Genomic DNA, 10932 nt, shown 5'->3' with positions numbered 1-10932 from the left:
GGCAACAACCATTATTTTATCTGGGGAAATACGCTTGCACTCTATGCATCATTGAAGGTTCCATTTGACCGCGTATGAATACATCTGCGTATGTCCTTAAATTTCATTCTGATACTTGTAAATGTTGAGTTCTGCTCAGCTTGGGGCTAGAGGGCGTGCACTTCCACTACCGCCCATATACAGGCTCAATCAAACCGAGCCTGCAAGTTTCGTTTATGTCGTGTTGGGCGACCTGTGATTCTCCACCTTTTTATTTTATGGTTCCAAAAAGAAAAAGAAAAACATATTGAGTCCTTCTCAGTTAGTAAATGTGAAAAGAAAAAAAACTGAATGTCACACTTATTGTAGGATACATATCTACTATTAAATACTTTAACAGAAGTCACATAAACTTTGACTAGTAGAAACTTCCGATATTTGTCTTAATTTTTAGTTTTTTTTAATCTTTATACTTTATCAAGTTCCTTATAATGATATCAGGAAAATAAAACATATATTTGGGGCTAGCCAATGATATCAGTAGGTTATAGATAGTTTATTGGCCTTCTAATGAAATACTGGTTCCGAAAAACATAAGCAAAGACGGCAAAAATAATCTTCTGAATATGAAGACAACATAAAGCTGTTAGATATGTTATTATTATATAATATTCTGCATATACTTAACGAGAGTATTGTCTTTTGCTATAACAGCCGAGTGGCATTACAGATCTGCCAGTATAAAGTCTCTGAGTGCTCCAAAACAAAACAAGTAAATTAAGATATTGTTTATTTCTATTTGTTACAACGCAATAAAACAGGATGATTTAATATTACTTTTATTAAATACAGTGCATCTATATAGCGAAATCAACCCAAGACATCTCCATATTCCATTTTCACAGAATTCCTTTGTTCAATCACTGGTTTTCAGCGAATAAAATTCAAAACAGTCATAAATATAACCAAAACAGTCATAAATGTAACCAAAACAGACATAAATATAACCAAAACAGTCATAAATATAACCAAAACGAAAATCGATTAAACTTTGATCAAACATCATCTATAAATTACGTTTTTGGGTGTTTAGACATCCGTCCACCATACAAAAATGGCTTCTTTTGTGTGTTTCTAACTTGTATTTGAATGTTTCTGTAATCTCTACGTTGCTTCAACATAGTTCGTCTTCTGTGTCCTTGTTTATATGTTGACATTTTATCTTGAACAAGTAAGTACTGCTTTTCCTTTGAATGTTTCATATCTTTTTCTGGCTAGTGTTCAAACAGTTATATCTTTGCTGTATTTCTTTATATCCATAAGAAGAAAGTGTAGAGTTTGTATCATGGTCTGCTATCGTCCTTATTCATACATGCCGCTTGGTCTTTTCTTGACCGCTGGATTCTGAGCTTGACTCTATCATTCGATATCAGCAAAGGTCTGTGTTTTGATTTCATACGTCACGCCTCTTATTACAGAAACATCTTATTCTCCTCCGTCCTTGGAATGGCATACAGCTTCCTCCAGCAATTTCACACAGTCCTATCTTATGTCGGATTGGTTGGCTACTTCGCAAAGTGACGTCATTGCACGTGTTCGTTCTTCGGTTGTAGCGGCAAAGCTTTATACGACGCTTCGCGGATGACATTTCAACAAGCTGGGCCAAAAGAAGAAACATTGCTATATATTTCACGAGTCGACTGTGAGCCATTTTGTTATTTAATACTCCAGTGAGACTGCACTTCGCTTTCGTTTCTTGATTTTTAGTTTATCAACTCCTGAAAAAAGATGATATTGTAAATTTATTGGTTTGAAATCAAAAGTTGAAGAAATGCACGTGAACGTAATGTAAAAGACATTTAGGCGTTCGCGTTAATGTCATCGGAATAAAATTACAATAATTTTTATTGAGATAAGATAATTGTATAAACTGAGTAAAATGATATGTCGTTTAGTTTTTTTTTTGTTATTTTCTTTTAAGAGATATTAAATTATAGTATAGTATAGTAGATTACCTAGATGAACTGGTCTGCTGTTAATAAAGGTTTTTAATTCAAACTATCGAATATGTATATACGCTGTATATGTACTGTGGTTCGGCTACGCTAGGTAAATTCCAGTATCTATTTTTAGCATTAACTACAAATTGTATTTTCCAGTGCGTAGCCTAGTGAAATCCGGGATATACAGTTTGTTGACCTCCTAAAAGTATTTTTGCTTATTTCTCATTGCAACGTATACTCTTTGTCATACGATTAATTATAATGCATATATACAAACAATATATGTAATTTTCTGGAACACCAGGTTTTTAACAACAGCTGCAACAGCAACAACAACAACAATGATAATAATAAATAAAAAGTAATAATGATGATAACAATACCACCAACATCAAAATCAAAAACAGTAATAATTACAGCTTAATATTTAATTGTTCTGAGCCAATACGTGATATTTACCTGAATAAGAGCATAAATGCATTATGTCATTTTATCAATATTATTATTATTATTATTATTTATTATTATTATTATCATCATCATCATTATTATTACTATTATTATTATTATTATTATTTGAATTTTATTTGCATCGTTTAAGTTATTTGGCGTCACTGCTAATAAGAATCATGTAGACCCGTAATAGTGTACCTCCTTTTGAAGAGTATTCAATTCCTATATCATAAACCTACTTTGATTTTTAGTAGGTCGTAGGTTCAAACCGCACTAGGACCGAACTTTTTTATTTAAATTTCTTTTTTCTAGTAAAATAAACTGTTTTTTCATGACTTATTATTGATTTATTGTACAAAATCGGAAATATTTGATTTGATAAGCCATTTCTTGCTGTTTATCGTGAATTTTACCTCTGATACAGAAGGGTGCAGGGTAAGACTTCTTTGAAAATACTGATCGAGTTACATGCAGTAAAAGTTCTTTACTTCACCTTTACTTTCTAGTTAACTTATTGTGGAAGAAATGTAGGTAGATTTTACTTCTGCCTCATGGTTATTTTTTAATGTAGAGAGCAAAATTTAAACTAGTCTCACAGGACTCGGCCATTATTTTTCAATGCTGGAGCTAAATTTCAGTCCAATTAATGCCTTTTACTTGCGGCTCCCTAGAAAAATATGTTCTCGGTAGTTTGTTTTTGTGTTTTATAAAGTATTGTTTACCAATACTTTGAGGACTTATTGGTATAATGAATTCTCTGCAAACGTTTTGTACAGTGATTATTTCTTTGAAGTCTATATTTGAGCTTGAGGAAATATCATAAATTACACACAAAAAACGACATGGTAAAATAATTAACTTTAAGTATGTATCAAGATAATGCATTTTTTTAAACATTACTATTACGGGTCTACTACCTTAATCGAGATAGTAATCATTACACTATCGTCATAGGTATTGTTCGTTATATTGTTGTTGTTATATTGTTGTTAATAAAAATAGACGACAATAATGACCGTGGTCCTTAATCACTATTATTAGTAGTAGTTATAATAGTATTAACGGTTAGCCACATATTTTGAGGGGGGAAAAGTCAGATAACATTAAATGATAAGGGACCACACTTTTAAAAAGTTCATCGCCTTTAAAAAGTCGCCGTTTTCAAAGAACTGATACATATCTTCGTTTAGATGCATTTGCGATAATGTCCCAGTGTTGAAATTTGACATTAATAGGTGGAACGTAGTTTTCAGCGATTGTTTATTTTTCATTTCTTTATAAAAAAAAACACATTCAATTTTAAAGTGGGACAACTATTTGATACTTTATTAAGTATCCAGTCGTACTGGACAGCATGGTAGAACATGTAACGGAAATGGAGATTGTTGGTAAAGATGTTTACCAAATATTTCTGTGTTTGATGATATACATCAAAATGAGAATAATGATAATACAATAAAATATATTATTTTTAACACTATAATAAATTTTGTTTTTGTTGTTTTTACAAACACCAGTAATTATCTTAAATATTCTTTTAAAATACTGGATTGAGCTATTTTAAGACTATGATATGCAGAATTTTTGAAATTAGTTTTTTCAGCATCTGATGTATAATAATTTTATATTCCAGGAAGAAATAGAAAAAAACTATTATTTCTCGTCACGAATAAAGCACCAGTAACAGGATTCCTTCAATCAGTAACTTCTTACATGACAAATGACGTACTGAGTCATTCGATGCGACCTAGATTGATCACAGTAGCAACCGTCAGTCATAAACCTGATAAAAGGTTTACAACTAAGTAAATAAAACTACTAAAACGAACATTATAGAAATTCTATTTCAAGGTTTAAATGTTTAGTTTGTTTATCGAAGTTTTGTAGTGAAAATCAACAAGCGTGAAAATAATTCAACATGAGTGTGACCGAACAACCACTTACGATACTAGTCATAGTTGGAGGCCAGCTATTATAATCCCCGTTACTAATGGTAATTTCCACAACTGGAAGTAGGTCATGTCTAATTGATAATTTTTTGACATTTTCCATCCGATTGAAGTTTGATTTTGGCATTGCATCATAAGTGCTCTTTTTGATTTATCAATATTAAAGCTTACATAAAGAATACTGAATTCTCATTCATTTGACAGACTGTTTTTACACTATAATACTGTAAATATAAATGTAAATTTAAAAAAGGTGTGTTACAAAATGAATTTTAGATTTCAGTTACAGCTGAACGTTTAATAAATTGACATTGGACGGTTCTATACCATTTACTGTCAACAGAGAGCCATGCAAACAAAATCCTGACATTTAGTTGCCGATGTGAAGAATGATAGAATAAAAAATGTTATTTTTTGTTTTTGTTCTTCTTTTTTTTTGTATTTAGGTGATATATTTCTTTGTGTTCATATTTATAGTAAATTAACTCCTGAAAAACAAAAACAAATCTTCATTTCGCAAATGAATTAACTGGCAATCGGCAAAGTACATGCTTGTGGACATATACAAACATCATTATGATACAGATATGAAATACATATAACATCATCCCTTTTTGCTGTCATCCTTGAACATATTGTAAACTGTTTCAAAATTTTAACGAATCAAAATAAAATTATAACATCATTATTCATTTATCTATCGTTTAAAAGTTAAAAATACTTTTCCTATTACCGGTGTTCTCTACAATGCAATTTTAGAGTGTACTACTTAACTTCACCGCCGCCTACGTATCTAGTGTTAGAATAACTTGGAAATGTTTTTAATTTTTAACTATGTCGGTGAAAAACCGAACTAATTTTAAATAAGTTTGAAAATCCGAATATGCCCCCTTGGACATGTCCATATTTTTACGGCAGAAAAAATACCCAAGTGGCCCTCCAAGGATTCAGCCAGACACGGTTTACGCTCAGATAGAACCACCAACAATTCGCAATCCATCTGCCAGTGGATGGCAGTTTCGCATGAAGACTAGAGCACGACTCGAAATTTGAATCAACTGAATTGAAGGTCTAATGATTCAAAGTGAGCGACATTAACAACTCAGCCACTCAGCCATGAAGGTTTCTCATGCTATCTCATTCCTATTAAAACATTCAGGTGCTTACCTAAGATTTTTTGTTCCTTTTACAGCTTTCCGTGGAAGAAAGTCATTTCGTTACTTTCAACATACATCTTTTCGGTTTCCTCACTACGAAGATGTACCTTCTCAACATAGTTTTAAAATGACATGTTTGAGTCAACAACTTCACAGATATTTTTGTTGAGGTTTCGTGTTGGCGGGTATTAAAATGTTACGGACCCTACATTTATAGAGCTATATATTGTCGTGTCTTCATAGCGGACGACAGAATGAAAGTTTCTGTATTTGTTTGTATTGTAGTGATTTCGTGTCACAACAGCTCGGCCGACTGTACACGAAATAACAAGAAATATAGGTCTCTGGTCAAATCTAACAGAAAATTTTGTCATTCTTCGAAGAAGGAAGGGTATATTATCTTGCTGATGTCGGTCAGTTTATCGGACGGTCGGTCGGTCGGTCCGGAGATCAATCGGTTTCCGGATGATAACTAAACAACACTTGGGCCTAAGATCATGGAAGTTGATAGGGTGGTTGGTCATGACCAGCAGATGACTGTTGCTGAGTTTGAGATCAGTAGGTCAAAAGGTCAAGGTCACAGTGACTCTGAACAGTTAAACCGTTTCCAGACGATAACTTGAGAACGCTTGGGTATAGGATCACGAAACTTAAGGATGTAGGATCGTTATTTTTTCTCTACCATTAAGAATTTTTTCATACTCTCTGAGCTTGAAGAACAAAAGTTTCTAAGACAAACAAGAGAAGAAAAAACACAGGTCACTGAACTCGTTTTAATTTTATAGGGCATTTTTTCACCCACTGTTTAAAGGGAAAAGCAATGTTGTTCTAATGTTAATTTTGTCAGCTGGGATTTCTTAAACCATTCAAAGAATTGAAAGAATTTTCAAAATTGTAGTAAAAATGAGAAAGTTATGAGCATTTAAATATTTGGTCAAATTGGCGGCCATTTTGTTTCCATGGCAACAAAAAACAAAATGGCGAATCTATTAAATTTTTAGAAACATATTTGAACTGCATTTACTGATTACTGTAAAATAATTGCTCTACTTTTTCCAGCTACAATGTATAATGAAAGAAATTATCATGTTTTACACCTTACACTCAAGAAATATATGAAAATTAGACTTTTAAAAGGTTATTTGCAAAATAAAATATTCAGCAGTGAGTAAATGACATCATAAACCATTAAAATGGATGCCTCCATTATCAGCCATTTTCTTAAATTTCAAACTGCCATATCTTTTTCAATAGATGTCCGATTTTAAACATTCTTTCAGCGTTATGAAAGGCTTGATGATGGCTTTCATACAAAATTAACTTATTTTCAGGCTTTCCTTACCCTTTAAACATTTCTGAAATTTTGTAAAACTGAAAAATTGGTGGTATTTTATGAAACAATAACATTGCACTAATGTTATAGAGATTTCAGGTTTTTCAGGTTATATTGAATACAAGGTGATATCTGATATCAGTATTATATAAGCATAAATGTCACTGACAAAACTTTCTTTCTTACACGTTGACATAATTTCCCTGTCCACCTTATTTTCAATTGAAAGAAAAGAACTATTTAAATCTAAAACAAAATTCTTCCGTTAAGATTTAAAAAAAAACAATATTTTGCAGCTCTAAATGCTTAGGGGTCACCGTGGATCTAGGACATTTATTTAGAAAAACACGTTTAAAAACGAATGGATTTTGATACTTTTAGTTCTTTGTTTTAATTTATATTTCCTCGTTTTCTTTTATTTCAGTTGTAGCTTACATATATCAGTCAGAAAAAAAAATCAGAACCAAACCTTATCTACTTTAATAGATATTTGAAATTACCGACCCCTACCCTTTTGTATATCTTACATCAAGTTTAGGCAAATGCCAGCCAAAACCAGGGTGATTTTTTTCGCAACAATTAGAATCTGTTTGATTAAATGGTACATAATTAGCCATATCTTAACAAATTAGCATTAATTTTTGGTAAAATTGTTAGAAAGAAATATTCAAAGAAACATTTTTCAAAATATCAGACATCCTTAATAGGGAGGCTGATCATGACCAGCAGATGACCACTAATTACTTTGAGATCACTAGGTCAATGGTCAAGGTTGCAGTGACCCGAAACAGTTACACCATTTTCGGACGATAACCTGAGAACGCACGAAACTTAATAGGGAGGTTGATCATGACGAGCATATGACCCCTATTGATTCTGAGGTCAGTAGGTCAAATGTCAAGATCACCTTGACCCAGAGCAGTAGAACCTTTCTTTTTTGGCCAAATAACTAGATTTTTTTCTTTTCCTTGTGCAGTTACTGAATGAATTAAGGGGGTCATTTCGTGTTCTGCGAGCTCTTGTTTTAACTTTCAAGATTATTTTGCTTTTTCGACCAGTGCAGACTGATCATGGTGTGTATTTTTCGCAATTCAGTCAGTGAATGTTCAGTGATCATCCCTTTGAATAATAAATGGTACTGCCCAAATTAAATGATGAATCCGTCAATTTTAGAATTTTAGCAAGCTAAAGATTAAGATAATACGCTGGTTCGACGGTATAGCTACACTGACACTTACCCTACAGTGTTTAAAATTTTCATCGAATTTCTCTTGTCCGTCAGTGTCAGTTGATAACGTGAAATACGTTTTTGGGCAGGCTGGGTGATGGCCTGTTAATGATGTCTAACCGCTACGTAAAGTGCAGCTTTCGAATAAACAAAATCTATATCTGGAATTTTTAGAATCTTGTTCTTTAGAACATTTATATGTATATCATAAAATCGTTAAAAGATCATCATCACTATTATAATCATAATACGATTGATGAGGGCTGACATAGGGCGAACGCAACAGCTCACGTGAGCATAATGCGGTAAAGTGAGGTAATAAGTAAAACAGATTATTGTAGAATTATCTAATTTATTTGTATAAATCAACAAGTCAATAATAATTACAAGCATGTGAACAAAGAAAAGAACAGTATCAAAACAAATCAGTTTATATATGTAATGCTATCTTAATATTATTCACATGTAAATCACTTTCAAGTATAATTTTCTTGTAACGAACATAAACAATAAATAACCGGTGCCATTGTCTCTTATAAACATTATAGATAAAGACATATTACAACTTATCAATAAGATGTAAATCACATGCATGATCTTGAGTAAACAGGACGAATGAGACGATCGACTAGACATAGTATGAATTGATTAAAGTTTAGCTAACGTCCTTGGATGATGAAAACTGCCCTGAACAAATAGCCAATGTCGGTTAATCTAATTAAGATACATATTTCACGCAAAATGATAAAAATACACGAATGGGCAAATGAATAATATAGATAAGCAAGTAAATGAATGATGAAAAAGAATTATTTAAATTATCCCTTAAAACATTTAACACTATTCTATTTATATATCCTGATGTGTTTGCCGAAGTTTGCATGAACAATGTTTCAACATAAAAGAGATCGTTTTTACATTTTATACACATTAGCAGATATCATACAAGTAAATGGCCATTCAATATAGAATTACAAGTGAATTTATGTAACTGATTCATGTTACCATATTACTTCCCTGTTTACATACTCTTCATTACCTTCTCTGATAACATAAAAATATTTGTTAAATTGTTAAAACCTTTAGCAAGAGATATATTATTTGAAATGCAATTGAGAATGTTTCGTTGTTAAAATAATTGAACTATATTTCAACAGAATTTATGCATGAGAAATGTATGCATAGATGTGGTGTGTGCGTGTGTGCGTGTGCATGTGTGCGTGCGTGTGGGCGTTTGTGTGTGTGTGTCAATGCAGTTGCCATGCAAAACTTGTAATTTATATTCGTGAATCAATATTGATATAGGTAATATAATATATAAAATGCTCAAAGACATTTTTTGTATTAATCTTTATCTTTAGTACATCATAAGCCAAATATACGTTTGCTAATCCAAAGTTTAAAGTCCTCTAAATACAACACATTAAAAACTTGAATCAGTAAAGAAGCACTAATGTGCCATGTAAAATGTAGTTATAAATACTAAAATACTAAAATATTTGTCTCCCGTAATCTGATTTAAAAAAAAAAAAAGGAACAGGATTAGCAGTTTCCTCTTGTTGGTACATCTAACAGGGTGTCTAAAATGAGGTGTAGATATTACTCACAAAGATAAAGTTTCTGCGTTACAGTATATAAAAACAGGTTTTGGCAGAATACCTAGCCATATTAACATTATAGGAGTGGTTTCCATTTTTCTAAAATACATTGTATCTGTTTGAAAATTAAAAAAATATATATAAGAGTTTTATTTCGTCCATGTTCCTTCATATATTGAATATTTTCGCAACACTTTTTGTAGTTGATCATTTAATATCGCCGACTTTTAAAGTAGTGATAATTGAATTCTTCTATGCTAACAGTTATTGAATTATGTGAGTTTTTATACTTGCATCATCTTCGTTTTCTTTGACGTACTGATGCCGAACTTGATTCTTTAAAAACATCTTTTCTGATATCCTGACTTCATAAATCATGTCTGTTGTTACAGAAGCAACTGGTCCGTTTGCGTCCTTTGAATTTCATGCAGCTTCCTCCGGCAACTTCACATGGATTAACATAATATCGTATTGGTCCGCTCTTTCGTAAAATGATGCCATTACATGTGTTCGTTTTTCGATTAAAGCGACAGAGTTTGAAACGTTTTGCCTCTGATATTTGAAGAAGTGGCAACAAACATAGACACACTGCGACGCATATAAATAATCTTTTATGAGCCATATTATGGTATTGATTGTATTTAGGTGATATATTTGTTTCTTTCTTTTGGGTAAATCAACTCCTGAAAAAAAGAATAATTATGTTACTAATGAATTACTGGCAATTCGCAAAGAGCATGCGTTTTGCCATATACAAACGTCATTGCAATTATAATAATAATATTGATAATAATAACAATAAAAGAGATGTGAAATATATATAACATAATCCCTTTTTTGTCTTCCTTAAACGTACTGTAAACTGTTTCAAGATGTTAACGAATTCTAACAAATTATTATTATCTGTCGTTTAAAGTTTAAACGTACCTTTTGTAACACTACAGTTCTTTACACTGAAATATCAGAGTATACTACTTAATTGTATTACCAGAACAGAACAGAACAGAACAGAACAGAACAGAACAGAATTTTATTTCACTTGAACTAAAAGTTCCTCGTGATAAATACATTTACAAGCATATTTGCATGGCATGAAAATACAGATGACATTCAAACAATTATAACGGATTTTGACATTAATCATATACATATATTTATGAATTATTTGTAAGATATTTCAGGATTTGGATGGACGGATTAACATTTAAATAGCATACAAGTACTATACAGTT

General features: G+C 31.7%; 1 long non-coding RNA gene across 1 annotated transcript; it reads right to left on the bottom strand.

Annotated features, from left to right (window-relative positions):
- Positions 1-1187: 1187 nt before the first annotated feature.
- Positions 1188-2427, bottom strand: LOC128549234 (uncharacterized). Its single transcript, XR_008367529.1, has 2 exons — positions 1995-2427; positions 1188-1757 (listed from the first exon to the last, which is right to left on the bottom strand). It is a non-coding gene; the product is annotated as an uncharacterized LOC128549234 (long non-coding RNA).
- Between the last annotated feature and the right edge of the window lie 8505 nt (positions 2428-10932).

The sequence above is a fragment of the Mercenaria mercenaria genome, chromosome 16 (genome assembly GCF_021730395.1).
Source record: "Mercenaria mercenaria strain notata chromosome 16, MADL_Memer_1, whole genome shotgun sequence".
Lineage (NCBI taxonomy): Eukaryota > Metazoa > Mollusca > Bivalvia > Venerida > Veneridae > Mercenaria > Mercenaria mercenaria.
The sequence above is the reverse complement of the archived record's forward strand: the minus strand, read 5'-3'. Positions and strand labels throughout refer to the sequence as shown.